This window comes from Nomascus leucogenys, chromosome 13, assembly GCF_006542625.1.
Source record: "Nomascus leucogenys isolate Asia chromosome 13, Asia_NLE_v1, whole genome shotgun sequence".
NCBI classification, from domain to species: domain Eukaryota; kingdom Metazoa; phylum Chordata; class Mammalia; order Primates; family Hylobatidae; genus Nomascus; species Nomascus leucogenys.
In genome coordinates this window covers 20718725-20737874 of record NC_044393.1, presented here as the reverse complement: position 1 = coordinate 20737874, position 19150 = coordinate 20718725, and positions in this window count along the sequence as shown.

Sequence of the window (19150 nt, the reverse complement as noted above, 5' to 3'; positions counted from 1 at the left end):
TTCACTGATAAGTTCTGTTAACATAGACATTTACCTAATCTCTCTAAGCTTCAATATCCTCATATACTTTTGACACTCAACAGAAAAATACACTGAATGACTTAAACCTGTGATCAATAGTGCTACAACATTCACAAAAAGTGCTTTGCAAACTGTACAGCACCCTGTGATTATTACCTACTATCATTATCCCTAGCTTATCGTTGCTTTGAAAGCAGGGTTCAAAACTTACTCGTGTTTGCCTCCATCCCTCCCTTGAGGGATAAGGAAACCACTGGGTGTCACACTAATGAACATTTAAAGAGAGAGTAAAACAACACCAAGACTGCCCTTTTAAAGCCTTCTCTTTCCCTTTCCCAAGGTGATCTATGCTCTGGTTTGATTTTTCTCTGCTCTGAACGATCCACTCTAAACCATGTTCAGAAATTAGTCTGTTTACAAGGAGGTGCCTGCCTCCTGATGCCAAGCTCAGAAGGCCAAACAGTGAAGAATTAGAAGGCCCTGGTAAATATGAAGATCTTGAGAATTTGATTTTGATTTATTGAACAGGATAATCCAGTGCCATTTTGTTCAGAGAGTTTGGTTAACACTGCTCTTCTGAGGTTGTTATCCCAAATTCCTTGGAGATCCCAGAAGTGAGGCCTCTTCTCAGAGCCATCTGGTCACCCATGTCTCTACAAGTACAGATGGTCCCTGAATAATGATGGTTCGACTTACAATTTTTTTACTTTACCATGGTGTGAAAGCAATGTGCATTCAGTAGAAACTGTACTTTAACTACCCATACAACCATGCTGTTTTTCACGTTCAGCACAGTATTCAATAAATATGTGAGATATTCAACACTTTATTATAAAATGGGTTTTCTGTTAGATGATTTTGCCCAAATGTCAGCTAACGTAAGTGTTCTCAGCACGTTTGAAGTAAGCTAGGCTAAGCTGAGATGTTTGGTAAGTTATGTGTTTTAAATGCATTTTTGACTTACACTATTTTCAACTTACAATGGGTTTGTTGAGAAGTAAGCCCATCATAAGTGAAGGAACATCTGTACCTCCTTTTCCCATTATGGGCAGAAGCAATTACTACCCAGATCACTCTCGCACATCCAGACACAAATATTAACTTGGAATTACTTTTTAATTTTAAGAGACCCTGAAGCACCTAGCCCAGGAGCTGTCACTCTCTGCAATTAAGGGGGAAAAAAAAAAAAACCTTAAATGATGCACTGTTTACCCTGTTGGGGGAAGAAAGAAGCAAATAGGGCTTAATCAATCCCCACCTCAGGATGAGACCTCAGCTGCTTTGTGGCTTGGACCTACTGAGTGATTCTAGGTCTGGAAAATTTACCTCTGAGTCTCCCAGGCTTGCAGCATCACTTGGGAGGGCACTGCAGCTGTTTTTCCCTAGTTAGTTGCCAGAGTGTCCAAAACAGTCATGGGAGGGGTGGGGAAGGTGTTACATAACGACCCCCAAGAGAGTGGCAAAGGCCATCTTTTCTCATCCTAGGCATCCTAGGAGCCTGTGCATCTAGTTCTCTGGCAGTATTCTGTGCCATCTCATGCTCTGTGTAACTGGCTTCCCTTCCTGAAATTTAAATCTGGAGCAAAGGGACAAGGAAACCACAAAAATATTGGGGGGAAGGAGGGTCTATCCCATCCCACACTGTTCCTGCTTCCTACCCTTAGAAGCTGCCTCGATTCTGACACCTCGTTTTCCAGCCCCTGCCCATTTGGAATGCTCTGACAGCATCCATTTTGTGAGAGTTCACCAGAATTGGTTTCTGAACCTTTTAATCTGATCCTTGGGGAAAGCAGAACCATATTCTCTGAATTCTCCTCTGTGTTTCCCTATGTGTTGATGAAATAAACATCCAGCAAAGAGGTTGACTCCTTGGACACATTTGCCCCAGATGACATGGGACCGAACTACTTAACTACTTCCCCTTTCCCTCTGCAGCACATATGCACCAATGCACCAGGTGGAGAATAACTACTCTCTGTCCCAGGCCCCCAGGGGCAGGACAGAAATTGCTGATATAGCTGCAACCTCAGTGATCTTGCCTGCCTTATGAATTTCACTCCTGCTATCAACTGTTTAAATAGTGAGCAAGAAAAATGACTCTCAAAGTAAAACGATTTGCCAAAAGCAACTCATGGTCTTTAGCTACCTCCGAAGAAGCAGAGTCAACCCCTGCACCACTGAGATGCATCACAGTAGGGGTTCCTGGAGGATGCAAAATGCAACTCTTATCTACAATTTGGGACCATTATTTCTGCCTGAAGTTCTTTCTATTCATCTCAAGGAGCATCACAACATTCATGTAACTGTGATTAATTGAATATATGTGGAAGTAAATCTACCCAGTTCCCCAGCTCTGTGTTTCTCTTGCCCTGAGAGACAGCCTACCATCTTCCTCAATGAATTCAGAGTATAGTCCATCATCCAACAGACAGCCTTCCACTAAGGATACCCAGGGGTTCCCAAGGCATTCTGTACAACACTCCTCTGTAGGCACTGAATTGGTCGGAGTAAGCTAACTGATATTATAGACAACACCCAAAGTCTCAGTGGCATAACACAAGGAAGTTTGTTTCTCACATCACAGTACAACACAGGTCAGTTGGGGAAGTGGACATTTCTACTCCATACAGTCATTCAGGGACTCAAGTCCTTTCCATCTTGTGGTTCCACCCTCCCCTAAATACTTGAAGTTCTCTCCATTTTGACAGCAGATGATGAAAGAGATAGAATGTTGAGAATTGCCTGGGTGATTTTTATGGTCCACATTGGGAATTGGTCTAATTGCTTCTGCCCACATTTCACAGGTCAGAACTCAGTCGCATGATCTCATCTCATTGCAAACAAGTCTGGGAAATGTAGTCCAGCTGCATGCCCATGAGGAAAAGGAATGGGGCTTGGTAAATAAAGGAATGCCACTGACCCCTAGCAGTGTGTGGTGGTGGTAGTGTGGGGTCCTATCTCCTCTGGGCTGTGAGCTCTTCAAAAGCAGGAATTGATTTTGTGTTTGCCTCTCTGATGAACACCAGTCTGTGAACCCAGGCTGAATGGTCCAGAAGGTATCATCTCAGAGGTGGAGCTAAAGTCACAGCTGACCACACCGCCCAACTAGCTGCCAGGCACCTGGCACATACAGACAGATTTTGACAAAGGCCATCAGCTGGGAGCCTGACAACCACAGCAGACCCAGAGAGTTTCAGGCACAGATGCAGGGAGAACCTAGAAGAACCCTAAGCCAAGAAAATAGCTTTCTCCCAGAGCACAGAGAGTTCTGGGAAGGGCACCAACCCAGCTTGGACTTAGGGTTTATAAAGGACTGCCTCACTCATCAATGTGTTAATTCTCATCACAAAAGAGATCAGGCCTTAACATACCCACTTTACAATTGTGGGAATAGAGGAGCTTTCGCCAAGTCAAACAGCACTAGAACCGAAGTCTCCTAGCTAAGGAACTGCATGAACCTACCAGACTATTCTCTATGCTGGTCACCCATGAGCATTCAAGGAAACATCCTTTAGGGACCTTTGGGAACCTGAGAAGCCCATACTTCCTCTGGAAGTACTCCGTGCTGTCTCTCGCTCTGTGTAACCAGGTGACCACGTATGCCTGGCAATGAGTTACATCACCCAGATGTGTTTTGAGGAATCTGTTTGTTTTCAAAATTGACTTAAATAAGGAAGGTTTAAATACGTTTCTTGTTTTTAGTGCAGTTCCTTATTTTAAGTCATGTTTAAAAATCAAAAAATTTCACATAAAAATATAAAGCTGTGGGCTTTTCTTTTTTAAAAAAAAATCTCAGGAGGCCCAGCTACCCTGAGTCTGATTCCCACAAGGTGACGCTCACCCAGAGCTGAGTAGGCACTGTTCCCAGAGACAAGATAAGTGTCCTCCAGGTCCCCACAACCCCCACATTTCTATTTTTCTTTTTGGCCCATGTTATTCATTTAAATCACTCTCTGGCCCTTGTGAGCATTTGAGTTTGTAATCCCTGTCCTATTTATGCTCAAGTCTTGGATCATTTATCCCCTCAAACATTCATCTGTACACTCAACAGGTGTTTGCTGAGTGGTTATTCTGGGCCAGGTTTGTGCTGGACAGCAAGGATGAAAATAAGACACGACCCTGCCCTCAGAGAGCTCACAGTCTAAAGAGAAACATAAATGAAGAAACACATCATTGTAAATGTATTAAGCGCTGTAAAACTCATATTTTTAAAAGTTCGTACAGATACCATTGGTGCCTGACCCACATCACCTGGGCACTCAACATTCCCGTGCAAGGAGATAGTTTCCTACCATGAGCACCTGCCACTGTCCCCTGAGTGTCTCCTGCATGCAGGCTAGAAGCATTGGAGAATAAATGTCCCCAGAAACAGCCCTCAACCAATGACTAACCAGAGTTGGTAGATAAATACCCCAGCTCCCTCACCCCTCAAGTAGGAAAATCATGATGTGTGTTTTATGATGTCCACCAGAAGTTCCCCAGTTGCCAATATCGGTAAGCTTCTCAGTAAAGTACTCTATACTTTCCCTTCCCCATCCCACTTCCCCTCTCTCCTACTGTCCCTCTCTCCAATAACCTACCCAGTCAACCACTTACATTGTGTTAGGGTCTGCTTATAGGGATGCCCAATCTGCGACATGCACCAATAACCATCTGGGAAGCACAACCCTTTTAAGTTCATTTAACTGAAATGGAAATGTACTGCCAATTAGCCTGGAATGGGTCAGGGAAGAAATCTAAACAATTCACCAGCTTTCCTTTAAAAAGTAATCATAACAATAATCAGGCTAATGAATGCTGCCGAGCAATTGCAGGGGCTATGTGCTTTAGCACCTGGGGCTGCTGATTGCTGTCTCTTTGGGGTCTTGCTGCACATCAAATCAGATTAATCAGCCCCTTTGCAGAGAGGCCAGGCCCACAGCCATGATGACCTTCCTTTCAATGAACTCCTGTGATGCTGCTTTTAGAAAAAACGCAGGCCTGTGAAAATCATGGAGTAGATCAGAACTCAGGAAAAACTGATGTTATTTCATCAGTTCCTCTCAACATGCCTTGGAGGGAGACAATATCAGCTTCACTCTCAGGGGATGGGGGTGGCAACAGGGACTTGGAAGAGTCAGGTGATTTATCTGAGTTCACATGGTCCAAATCCACCAGACTCTACGCCCACATAACTGCCCTGTCACCAGGCTGTGTGTGTCTGTTTTCCTGTGTCTGAAGACTGGGATGAGGAGGGAAGGAAAGAGCACTAAGACCTAACCTTGGGTCTTAGAGCAGGGGCCACAGTGCTGGGAATGGCCATTAGCCTGCAGGTTGCTGTTTCCCTCTGGTCCAGAAGGTGACCAGAGAAGAACAGAGGCAAAGTAGGCAGTGACATAGCAGGAAGAGAATCTGGAGAAGAAGAAACAAAGAGGATATCTTTTTCTTTTGGGGGGAGATCATGAGCAAGAGTTCAAGGCAGCTCAGAAATGTCTGGGGGTGCTTTATGAGGGATTAACTCTTTTTAAAGAAACTGATGAGGCCAGGTGCAGTGTCTCACACCTGTAATCCCAGCACTTTGGGAGGCCGAGGTGGGTAGATCATTTGAGGTTAGGAGTTCGAGACCACCCTGGCCAACATGGCCAAATGCTGTCTCTACTAAAAATACAAAAATTAGCGGGGCATGGCGGGGCATGCCTGTAATCCCAGCCACTCCGGAGGCTGAGGCACGAGAATCGCTTAAATCTGTGAGGTGGAGGTTGCAGTGAGCCAAGATTACACCACTGCACTCCAACCTGGGCTATAAGAGCGAAACTCTGTCTCGAAAAGAAAAGAAAAGAAAAGAAAAGAAAAGAAAAGAAAGAAAAAAATGAAACTGATGAAAGTTCACGTGCTAATATTTGGATATACATAGAAAATGAAATATCTTTGGGTAATAATCTCATTATGTTGTCACAGGCAGGTGAGGCCAAAAATATAGGGTTCTGCTTTCATGAGCGTATGTAAAGACTAGGCAGCAACGTACATAAAGGGCCAGCACCAGGCCTGGTACTTCAGATTGGCTGCATAAATGTTTATTCACTCCTTCTCACCCCTTTCCCAATTCTAGCAAATTGGAAGCTCCCCAGCCTGATTTTTCAGTGCTAATGTCTCCCTTCCAGAATCCCATACTGCCTGCTTCTATCAAGAAGCCATAGCAATATTTCCAACCCATCAACACTTAAATATGAGGCCAATTTGCCCAATACACTGTCTATATATTTTCCAGGCTACAATCTTTATGATGCATATTCCTGAGGCAGTTAATTTGCTCCTGAATACATCTCTTTGTGTATTGGTTACCCATTTCATTAGCTGTGATATTGAGACTGGCTGGGACATGTAGGGGATTTTTCACAGAGTGAAAGAAGGTTTTTAATAAGCCCCATCATCGCTGGCTTTATGGTGCCATTTGATGAGCAAAGAATGTATTCATTTGGCAGCTGCATTCCTTAATCAGGTATTCACTGAGTAACAGCATATATAAATATGGAAAAACACAGAATTTTAGGGAGCTGAGTGCAATCATTTTCCACAGGGATTGGAGCATTGTCTGTATTCATCATCAGTTTTCAGGCAAGGGCCTCTCCTTGCTGTATATGGGATTCTGTACAGCATGCGGTACCCAGATATGACTCACTACCATCTATCAGGAGCACCTCTCCTCCACCTGAGATGCTGTCCTCTCTTCCACATCAAACAAGTCCCCAGCATCTTGACTTCTTGGGCCAATGGTACTAAACCTTTCCTGTGGCTCCCATCTCTTTTGCCCTTAAAATGTCCCCCAGAAAAATATTACTAAACTAGATTAGCTCTTAAACATAAAATGTATCCTAATGATTAGAGCAAGAAATACACTTTCAGTTTCTTAATTTCTCAAATTATTAAAAATTAAAAATACACAACTCTTTCAAAGTTTGCTGACTCAGTCTCCAGCTTATGTTCAGTCACACTTAAGAAGTAAGACACCGCTGCCTGGAGTGTTGGCTCACACCTGTTATCCCAGCACTTTGGGAGGCCGAGGCAGGGAGATCATTTGAGGCCAGGGGTTTGAGATCAGCCTGGACAACACGATGAAACCCCGTCTCTACTAAAAGCACAAGAATTAGCCAGGCATGGTGGCAAACACCTGTAATCCCAGCTACTTGGGAAACTGAGGCACGAGAATCACTTGAACCCAGGAGGCGGAGGTTGCAGTGAGCCGAGATCATGCCATTACACTCCAGCCTGGGAGACAGAATGAGACTGTCTCAAAAAAAAAAAAGAAAGAAAGAAAGAAAAGAGTCGCTTTAATAAATAGTCAAATTAGTGTCACTACTTGCATTTAAGTGGCTTCCAAACTTAGATATAATGTTTAAAATGTCAAAAAGATATTATCACAAAGTACCTTATGGTTGCAAATGGTACAATGATTCACCAGTTATGGAACAGAGTTGAGCAGATCAGGAAATCAGTCTTCCGCTTGGGTTCAACCATTGCCTTGTCATTTAAGGAGATTCATAAACCAAGTGAAAAGTAAATGGATTAGAAAACCACATTTTTCTGGTTTTAAAATGAATAAGCAAATCTATTTCTTTTTCTTCTCTGAAACTTACTGGAAACATGGAAAAGGGGGAACAATAGCAGATATTTCATTCTTGCTAAATTAGGAAGCACCTTAACTTATTTGTTTTATAAAAAGAGAGCTGTAGTTATAAATAGTACTAACAGTAATATAATAATAGCCCCCAAACCCCATCCTCAGCACATGGAAGTTGGTCAAACACAGTCAACAATTGGACTAGGGAAGAAAAGACACCTGCTGATGAAGGGCAGGTGAGCCCCAAACTTGGGGATTAGCTTGAGAAGATCCTTGGCTTCACCCAGTAAAGAATTCAAGGGTGAGCTGGTGACGTTTTACAGCAATCTTTTATTGAACAGTACTGCTCCTTGTAGAGCAGGGCTAACTCTAGGTAGTGCTCCCAGAGTTGGCAATGTATGGGCTCTTTACAACTGTATTTATACTCACTTATTCCTACTTTCAGTTATATGCAAATTGAGGGGTGGGTTATTTAGAACTTTCTAGGAAGGGGCAGTAACTTCTGAGTCACTGCCATAGAAAGGGGTGGTAACTACTAGGTTGTTGTCATGGCATTTGTAAACTGTGATGATGCTGTCCCATACTAACAAGCAATGATAGTGGCCAGGGATTGCCCTCCTCATCTTCTGCTGGTTTCTGCCAGTTTCTTCACTTTATCCTGTCCAGACTAGATCCTGTTTTGGTCAGCAGGGTTATGACCAGAAAAGAAGTCCAGCCAGTCTCCTACTTCACTGCCACAGCCAATCGCAGGCAGATCTAGCAGAACACAGCACTCTCCAAAATGGGATGCACACCTTGGGGGAAAACCAGTGACCTCCTGTTTGAACTAATAAGATTGCAATGAGCAGAATGTCTTTGAAGAGTTTCCTAAAGCCTGATCAACACCAGGAAAGGGCAGAACAAGCAAGTCTGAATAAGGAAATAAGCAGACAATTTCACAAGAACCAGGAGAAAGAAATTCTGGGTAATAAACAATACCATCATTTCTGAAGGGAAGTAAAAGCTAAGACACACACACACACACACACACGTATGTTCAAACATGCAACCTTATCTCATTTGGGATCACACTGTGGGCCAGAAAGAGATCTTTCTAGCCTGCCTCATGGCATACCTCTGACTCCTGTTCCATACAGGTTTTCCACAAATAGCTTCTAATCTAAACTGCTCTTAGTAATTATCACAAAGGAAATTGTAACAATATATGAAAACACTGAGAGAAAAAAGAGGGAAAGGAATATATAATAAGTTGAAAAATGCATACTAAAAAATGTGTAACACCAAGCAGATAAAAATAGTAACCAAATAGTTCCCTGTGGATTCAGGGAACATAGAGAAAAAAGGTATCTCCATGAATCAAGAGCTTAAAGCAGAGAGACAAGGGCTCACGGAAAAAGTAATAAGACTACAGGCAGAGATGAAAAATTATCTCCAGAGTTTGGGAAGATGAAAAAACAATTGCAGAAATAAAAGTTGTTTTGGGAGAAAGAAAAGAAAGAGATATACTGAAAACACAGTCAGTGAATTGTCAGCCTTGAGAAAATTGAGCAAAATGAAAAGTAAATAAAGAATTTAAAGATATCAGAGATAAAATGATGGATATGGAAGAGAGACAAAGGAGATTCAACAAACACATAATTGGTGTCCCTGAAAAAGATAAAATAGAATTTAAAATTTTTCAAAGATACTATTTAAGAAAACTTTTCTGAATGACAAAAAGCTTAAATCTATAGCTTAGAAGAACATACAGGAAGAAAATAAAACAGATGAATCTATACTGAGACATAAATTAATAAGGTTACTGGACTAAAAATTTTTAGGAAAAAAGTTTCAATAGACATACAGAAAAAAAATTTTTTTAAATACCAAGTAATCTGTAGGTGCAAAAAATTTGGTTTAGCCTCTGACTTTTCCATAACAATGTTTAAAACTAGAACACAGCAGGCAATATCTACAAAGTCTTCAGGAAAAGAAAAGCTGATCAAAGATTTATAACCTAGCAAAATGCCAGTTAAATTTAAAGATAGCTAGTATTGTTTAACATGCAAAGGAATACTATTCCCATTAGCACTTCTTGAAGAAATTATCAGAGGAGAATTTTAAATTTTCCAAGAGTTGAATGAAAAAGTTACGCTAATAGAACTTATGGTGAGCCCTGAAAATGCTTAAATGTAGAACAAAGGCTAAAGAACCATGGAGAGATACAGAACAAAACAGAAATGCTATAAGGCATAACAGTATAAAAATGATAATATAAGTAATAAAAGTCAGGAGGGAAAGAGGGAAAGAAGGCAGGTATAAGCACACTGAATACCTAGTTTTTCTTAATGGGGATGGCAGGGGTCACAATATATTGTTCAAAGCTAATAAATCAATTAATTGAAGAATAATTGTATTAAAAGTTCTAAGAGAATTAATAATAAAAATATGATTGATAGGCCAGGTGAGGTGGCTTACGCCTGTAATCCCAGCACTTTGGGAGGCTGAGGCAGGCAGATCATGAGGTCAGAAGATCGAGACCATCCTGGCCAACATGGTGAAACCTCGTCTCTACTAAAAATACAAAAATTAGCTGGACATGGTGGCGCATGCCTATAGTCCCAGCTACTCAGGAGGTTGAGGCAGGAGAATCACTTGAACCCGGGAGGTGGAGGCTGCAGTGAGCCAAGATCGCACCACTGCACTCCAGCCTGGGCAACAGAGCAAGACTCTGTCTCAAAAAATATATATATGATCAATAAAAATAAAGTGTTATAGATGAAGGAAGAGAGGTGACAGAAGGTACATAATAAGTGTTCAGTAAATGTTATGCCGTTTCTTCATTGTTCACACTGGGGTGTAAATACATACCATCTAGGGCAGAGATACTAGTTTCTCTCCGATATTCATTATCTCCTCCTTTTAAGTAGTAGAATCCCAACTTTCCCAGAAAAAGGGCTGCATTTCCCAGGCTCCCTTGCAACTAGGAATGGTCATGTGACTAAATTCTGGCCAATGGGATATGAGCCAATTAAATGTGTGCATCATCTGGGAAAGCCCTTCTCTTCCTCTTTTCCCACTGATATGTAGTGAGGCCACTTGGATCACCCAGATGAAAACAATATCCTGAAGATGGCAGAGCAGCAAGACAGAAAGAATTGCCCTACCACTTTGACTTTCACGTAAGAGCAAAATCACTGTCTTATATAGCAGCAATCCCCAACCTTTTTGGCACCAGGGACTGGTTTCATGGGAAAAAATTTTTCCATGGATGCAGGGTTGAGGGTATTGTTTTGGGGAGATTCAAGCACATTACAAGTATTGTGCACTTTCTTTTTTTTTTTTTTTTTTTTTTTGAGACAGAGTTTCGCTCTGTCACCCAGGCTGCAGTGCAGTGGCACAATCTTAGCTCACTGCAACCTCCATCTCCCAAGTTCAAAGATTCTCATGCCTCAGCCACCCAGGTAGCTGGGATTATAGGCACACACCACCACACCTGGTGAATTTTTTTTATTTTTAGTAGAGATGGGGTGGGTTTCACCATGTCGGCCAGGGTGGTCTCGAACTCCTGGCCTCAAGAGATCCATCAACCTCAGCCTCCCTAAATGCTGGGATTACAGGCATAAGCCACCATGTCCAGGCAATTTCTATGATTATTACACTGTAATATATAGTGATATAATTATATAAGTCACCATAATGTAGAATCAGTGGGAGCCTGGAGCTTGTTTTCCTGCAACTAGACAGTCCCATCTGGGGGTGATGGGAGACAGTGACAGATCATCAGGCATTAGATTCTCATAAGGAGCATACACCCTAGATCTCTCACATGCACAGTTCACAATAGGGCTCATGCTCCTATGAGAACCTAATGCTGCCACTGATCTGACAGGAGGCGGAGCTCAGGTGGTAATGTGAGCAATGGCGAGTGGCTGTCAATACAGAGGAAGCCTCGCATGCTCACCTACTGCTCACCTCCTGCTGTGCGGCCCAGTTCCTAACAGGCTATGGGTACCCCGGGGGTCCAGGGTTGAGACCCTTTATTATATGAGACATATATTTTAAGTCTCCATCACATACCAATGAACCTACAGTATAACTTAACTAAATTTCATCTTAAAAAGAATAATGCATTACGTACTTAAAATCGAGTGTTATTTAGCCATAAAAAAATGAAATTCTGATATGTGCATGGATGAATCTTTAAAACATTATGCTAAGTGAAATAAGTCAGATGCAAAAGGACAAACATTGTATGATTCCTTTCACATGAGGCAGCTCGAATAGGCAAATTTGGAGACAGGAAGTAGAATGGTGGTTGCCAGGGGCCGGTGGGAGGCGGAGCTATTGTTTAATGGGTACAGAGTTTCCATTTAAGATGATGAAAAGATTCTGGAAATAATGGCGATGGTTAAACAACATTGTACATATACTTAATGCCACTGAATTGTACTCTTAAAAATAGTTAACATGATAAATTTTATGTCATGTATATTTTACCACAATAAAAAAGTCAGAGAAAAAATAAAACAGGAAAGAATAGTCAGGAAAATTCTTTTTAAGGAGAGTCACAGGGAAAGATAGCTATGCTATCTAATACGGTCTCCAGGAGCCTGCCCCTGTGGCGCTGCCGTGTCCCATACAGAACCTCTAGTCATTATGTGGCTATTTACATTTAAATTTAAATCAATTAAAATTAAATGAAATTTAAAGTTCAGTTTCACAATCCCACTGTCCTCATTTCAAGTGCTCAGTGGTCACACTGGACAGCAGATACAGAACATTTCCATCATTACATAAAGTCCTGTCAAACGGCACTTGTCTAGAGCAATCTCCTTCCTGAATTTTAGACTCATACATCCAACTGTCCATCTGTGTGCCTTACAGGCACTCCAAAACAAACTCAGGAACTTCTCCATCAATTCCTACCCCCAAAATCCCTTTCTCCTTCTTTGGCATTTTCTCTGTATGTAAAGAGTATCATCTGGCCAGGCGCAGTGGCTCACGCCTGTAATCCCAGCACTTTGGGAGGCCAAGACAGGCAGATCACCTGAAGTTAGGAGTTCGCCACAAGCCTGGCCAACATGGTGAAACCCCGTCTCTACTAAAAATATTTGAAAAATTGGCCAGGCGCAGTGGCTCACGCTTGTAATCCCAGCACTTTGGGAGGCCGAGGCGGGCGGATCATGAGGTCAGGAGATCGAGACCACGGTGAAACCCCATCTCTACTAAAAATACAAAAAAAAATTAGCCGGGCGTGGTGGTGGGTGCCTGTAGTCCCAGCTACTCAGGAGGCTGAGGCAGGAGAATGGCATGAACCCGGGAGGCGGAGCTTGCAGTGAGCCAAGATCGCGCCACTGCACTCCAGCCTGGGTGACAGAGCGAGACTCCATCTCAAAAAAAAAAAAAAAATAGCCAGGCATGGTGGTGCGTTCCTGTAATCCCAGCTACTTGGGAGGCCAAAGCAGGAGAACTGCTTGAACCCAGGAGGTGGAGGTTGCAGTGAGCTGAGATTACACCACTTCACTCCAACCTGAGTGACAAAGTGAGACTCCATCTCTCAAAAAAAAAAAAAAAAAAGTATCATCTTCATGCTGGTTGTTCAGATCAGAATCTTTTACATGACCCCTCTCTTTCCCCCAACGTCTAGTCAAGTACTAAATCCTACTAATTCTAAAATCTGTCTGTGGTTCTGTGGCCTCTTCTCTGCCTTCACTGTCACCTGGGTGTCCACACAGTCTCCTAACTGGTCTTCCACGTCCTTTCTTTCCTTTTACAAACAGCCTCTTCTGCACACAGAAGCCAGGGAAGGGTTTCAAAAACACCGATCAGATTGTGTCAGCCTGTGCTAAAAATCCTTCACGGGCTTCCTGTTGACCTTAAGACAAAGTCCGAACCTTTTCTTTCCACAGCCCTGCATGCTCTGCCTCTGCCGCCCACCTCCCTGCCCACCGCCCCATCCCCTTTACAGGCAGTACCCCAGCCACAGTGAGGGCAGCAAAGTTCCTCCTCCAGGAACACTCTTCCGCATTCTATCCTCCATCACCTGGCCAACTCCTACTCCAGGTCACCACCCCCAAACAGCTTCCATAGTAAGTAAGGAGGGGGGTACTTTAAGGCACCAAAGATGCAATCAAACCCCTAAAAACTCCAGTCAGGCCTGCGATGCGTCCCTCCTCCACTCACTGCTGAGAAAACAGTGAAATCCGTTAGACCAACCTAAAACGAGGCTGAAGGCCACTGTGTGTGTGTGTGTGTGTGTGTGTGTGTGTGTGTGTGTGTGTGCAGGGCTTCCATTGATAGAGAAAGTGTAACCTACCCAGCTAGACTGTCAGGGCAGGAATCATGTCTGCTTGCTGCTGTATCCCCGGTTCCTAGAGCCATGCCTGGAACACCTGGATCCTTAGGGCATGTTAAAGAAGGGATTAGTCAATCAAAGGCCTTGTTCTCTGCCCAGTTACTTCTAAGCTGTAAGTGAAAACTCTGAGATGCACCAGCAGACTAGGAGGCCTTCCCGACTTCTCAGGCCAACCGTGGTCTTTCTGAGACAATATCACCACTCTCCAAGCCCCGAGGGGAGAAGATGGGCAAAGAAAGGAGAATGGCAAGGATAAAATAGCAGATGGAGGAGCCCTATTCCAGCTGCTGGCAGCAATGAACAAGGAAAACCAATCTCAGTTTGGAAAGGAGAATGTTTGTAGGGAATTGGCCAGGAGTATAAAGAAAGGAGGAAATTCTTCAAATGTTATGAAAATAACACAATATTTTTCTCATATCTGGAACTGCCTGAACCTTTCTTATTATAGTCACAACATCAAAACAAGCCCTGGATCTATAAGAGGTAGGATAGGACCTCTAATCTGTAGAGAGCTGGGAGGCCCAAGGCCATGGCCAAAGGGACATGATGAACTCCGGTGTGGATGGTCTTATCCAGAAGGCAGTGTACGTGGGTCAGAGCCCAGGCAACAGGAGATAAGATGGCAGGTGAATAGCAGCTCTGGGAGTCTAGGTATGTGGTCCTTGCTAAAAGGAGTAGATGGGTAGGAATCAGGAGATACCCGTGCAGAGTGACAGACCAATAGCCAACAGCCCATCTCCTCCAAGGAGACCTCCCTGACGTCCTCTGCATAGTGAAGATGGAGGTACTTTTAGGCACAAAAGCTGCAACTGAACCCCTAAAAATTCCAGTCTAGGGCCCCTGGCCTGGTGAAAAGTGACACTTCTCTGATAAATTTTTGCAGCTCTCAGGGAATTAACTGGCAGTGCTTGAGGGGTGCCAGAGAGCCGGTAGGAGAGCTGGTAGCAAGTGTCCCTCCCCAGACTCCCACATCCCCTACAGTTAGCTCTACAGTGGCCCTCCCAGCCATCTCAAACACTAAGAGCTTCTTATTGGCAGGAACCACATCTCATAGGATGCACAAAGTGGAATGGAAAGGGAAGTGTCTGCCATTCAGGTAGGTTGTTTGGGGAGGAAAAATGTGACTCTGTGATCAAAAGAGCCTGGAGTTTTGCTACTCAAAGATTTGCTATTTCATAGACCAGAAGCATCAGCATCACCTGGAGCCACGTTACAAAGGCAGCATCTCGGGCTCCACCCAGACCTTCTGCATCAGAGTCTACATGTTAACGAGCTCCCCAGGTGATTCGCATGTTCATTATAATTTGAGAAGCAACAGGCCAGAGAGCTGAACTTATGTCTTTGGGACTCCAAACTCATACATCTTTGAACACCCGCATTTCCATGGTGCTTTGAAAATCATAAAGCATGCTGGCATGTTTTCTCTTTATGCTTCTCCAGCCTGAATAGACTTGAGCGAGGGAGGAAGACAAACAGGAAGAGAATATTGTGAAAGAAACTAGAACTCATTAATAGAGTGCCTACTCCAAGCCAATCACAATGCTGGAAGCTGTCCTCTGCATTCTCTTATTAAGTCATCAAAGCAAGTGCTGAAGTCAGGAGAATAATAGGCACCATTTTCCAAATGGAGAGAGGCTGAGAATGGTTGAGTAACTTTACCAAGTTCGTGCAACTAGGTCTCGTTTAGCTGCGAGAAACAGAGACCTCATGCTAACTCAAGTGAAAAGGTGGTGTTGTAAAGAAAATAGATTACCCAGAATCCTAGGATAGGAAACACAAGAAGACCAAATCCTAGGAGCCTGAAAGTGGACAGCACCTGTCTGTTTCTTGCCCTGAGATGGGAATTCTTCTGCAAGTAATTTACTCATGGAGGCTCTCAGGAGGAAGGGAGAGAGGGAAACAGGACAAGGAAAGGGAAAGAAGCCAAGCAAGGATGCATCCTGGGTGGAGAACAACTTCGCCCTGATGCCACAGGGAGCTCAAGTACAAATGGCACCACAGAGTTGGTCCCCTCTTGAGATAAGGAGGCTGGTCTTTTGTGCCCCATGTCAGCCAGTCACTGGCGGTGGCTTGCTGGGGGAGGGGAACCCACCAATCTGGCCTGAATGCCATTAGGCCAAGGATTTCTATGGACAAGGGACAACTAGAAGGCATTAGCGGTCAACACTCACAGCAGCCTGAGGGATGGGGCACCTGCCCAATGAAAAGGAGGAGCACTGGCAGTGCACATGTGAGTGCATGCATGTGCGTGTGTGTGCATGTATGTACATGTGTGTATGTGTATGCTTGTGTGTGCATGCATGTGTGCATGTATGTGCATGTGTGCGTGTGTGCATGTGTGTGCGTATGCAGGTGTGCATGTGTGTGTACGTGTGTGCTCATGTGTGCATGTGCATCTGTCTACACGTGTGTACATGTGTGTGCCTGCGTGCATGTGCATGTCTCTCTCCCAGGGACAACCTCTACTCTAGCATGAGGCATCTCTGTATCTCCTTGGGCCTGGCTCCATTCTCCTCACCTGTGACGGCAGTTCTCCTTCCCCCACACTGTCCTCTTCTGCCTTCTAACTCATTTGCACACATCTTAAAACAACCAGTCCAGCCCACCAAGGCCTCTTGACCAAAAGGTTTCAGCTCCGCATCCTCATTGTTTAAGTCTCTTAGCCAAATTCCTGAGCGAGAAATCCAATTAGCCACACCAGTCACATGTCCCAGCCAACAGATGGAGGCACCCTGAAGTCACATGTCCACTCCAGCCATCAGCTGAGGACTCGAACTGCATACTGAAACACAACCAAGAGAACTGGGGAATAAGCTTGTTCTTCGAAAGCTTCAAGTGAAACAGGCTGTGATAGAAATTTCTAGTTCTGCTCATCGGCTGGAATGCAAACTAACATTTCTCTGGCACCAAAGTTGTGTTCCTCCCTCATTACTTCCGCTTCTTAGTATAATTGTTCAGAACAAAACTCTGCCTGGGTTCAAATCCCAGCTCTACCACTAGCTGCTCATAAAACCTCAGACAAGTTATTTAACTTCTCTATGCCTCAGTTTCCTCATCTGGGAGGTAATATTAATACCTGCCTCATAGGATTGTTAGGAGGATTAAATGAGTTAGTATTTGTAAAGCACTTAGAATAATGCCTAGTGCGTAGTAAGCATAACAGAAGTCACTGCTAAATAAATGGATATAATAAATGCATTTTTCCAGCTCTCAGCAGGAAGGAGGAGATTAACGGGGGTAGCCCTATGGAATGGAAGCTGACCATCACTCCGGAGACTATCGACACATTGAGCTGTCTGGGATGGAGCCCTGGGAGACAGACAGCAATATTACCAGTGTGGCCTGGGCAAGAAAGATGGTGCTGTTCCCTTTCCAGGAACTCAGCTCCATGGCAACTTGAGCTGGCGGGGCCAGAATGGATGTCAAAGCTCATGAGAATCCCTGGGAATAATAGCGACCAATATTTCTAGCATTCTGCTGTAGATATTATAGGTGCTTTTTATGGGTTGAATTGTGTACCCCCCTGCAAAATTTCCTACTCAGAGGTTTGCTATTTCATGGACCAGCAGCAGCAGCATAACCTGGAGCTGATGTTGAAGATGTATCCCCCTCAGAATGTGACTATATTTGGAGACAGGGTCTTTGCAGAGGTAATCAAGTTAAAATGAAGTCATTAGGGTGGGCCCTAACCCAGTATGACTGGTGCCATTTTTTGAAAAGGGAAATTTAGATACAGAGACACATAAAAGGAAAATGGGCCGGGCGCGGTGGACCACACCTATAATCCCAGCACTTTGAGAGACCGAGGCGGGCAGATCACCTGAGGTCAGGAGTTCGAGACCAGCCTTGCCAACACAGTGAAACCCCATCTCTACTAATAATACAAAAAAATTAGCTGGGCGTGGTGTGCCTGTAATCCCAGCTACTCAGGAGGCTGAGGCAGGAGAATCACTTGAACCTGGGAGGCAGAAGTTGCAGTGAGCCAAGATTGCACCACTGCACTCTAGCCTGGGTGACACAGCCAGACTCCGTCTCAAAAAAAAAAAAAAGAGAGAGAGAGAGAAAAGTGGTGTAAACGCCGGGAAAAGATGGCCATCTATAAGTCATGAAAAGAGACTTAGACAGATCTTCCCAGCATGGCTCTCAGAAGGAGCCAACTCTGCCGATATCTTGATCTCAGACTTCTAGCATCTGATGCTGAGAAAACAAATTTCTGTTGTTTAAGCCACCAGTTTGTGGTACTTTGTTATGCAGTCGCAGCAAATGAATACAGTGCCTTAGTCTGTACCACGCACCATGCTGTTCACTTCACAGGCCTTAGCTCAACTATCCTCCCTCCCATCCTGTGAGGTGGAGGTTATGCTGTCCCACTTCACAGAAAACTCAAGCACAGAGCCAGTAAGTACTGTCTACAATCACATAGTTAGGAAAATGCAGTTCTAGACTGGGCCATCATCGAACTGAACGATGCCTGGCACACAGGAAGTACTCATGTGGCATGAGGGAAGCCCTCACCTGACACATGGGAAACACTCACCTCGCACGTGGGAAACACTCACCTCACATGTGGGAAGCCCTTGCCCAGCACATGGGAAGCCCTCACCTGGTAGTGCTGCTGCCACTCCACTGTTCTACCTCCCTCTTAAGACCAAAGGCCTCGCTAACAACCAGTCCATCAAAGCTTTGAGGAGAAGTCAAACTGCCCCACTCTGGGGAATATCAGGTAAGAAACTAGGCCCCAGGGAGAAGCAGGGCTTGCCTAAACTCTCACTGTCTCAGGCTCCAAGAAGCAGAAGGACCTAGAATTGTTGTAGGAGTTATTAAGAAATTATTTTAGGCAGATAGAGAGGAAAAAGAGTCCTTGGGAAGTTCTCATTTTTTAAAGCATCTCTGGAAAAGTTTCTTGTAAAGCCCCAGCTCTTAGAGCCAGGCCGGCAACCTTTGATATGCAAATGTAGACCATTAGAAACTGGGTCCACCCAACATGGCGACTCCAGCGGTCTTCTTGCCCATGCCCCACATGCTCCTGGCAACATGGCTGCCCCCACATATCCCCACATGTGTAGAACATCATGGTGCCCCGCATTTGCAACTTAAGAGGCTAGGGTGGGAGGGCCAGCTTTTTCTCGGGCTACGTGAATGACATGCCTAGTCAAACCAATCCCCTGAGCCGTATGCAAATCAGACACCACCTC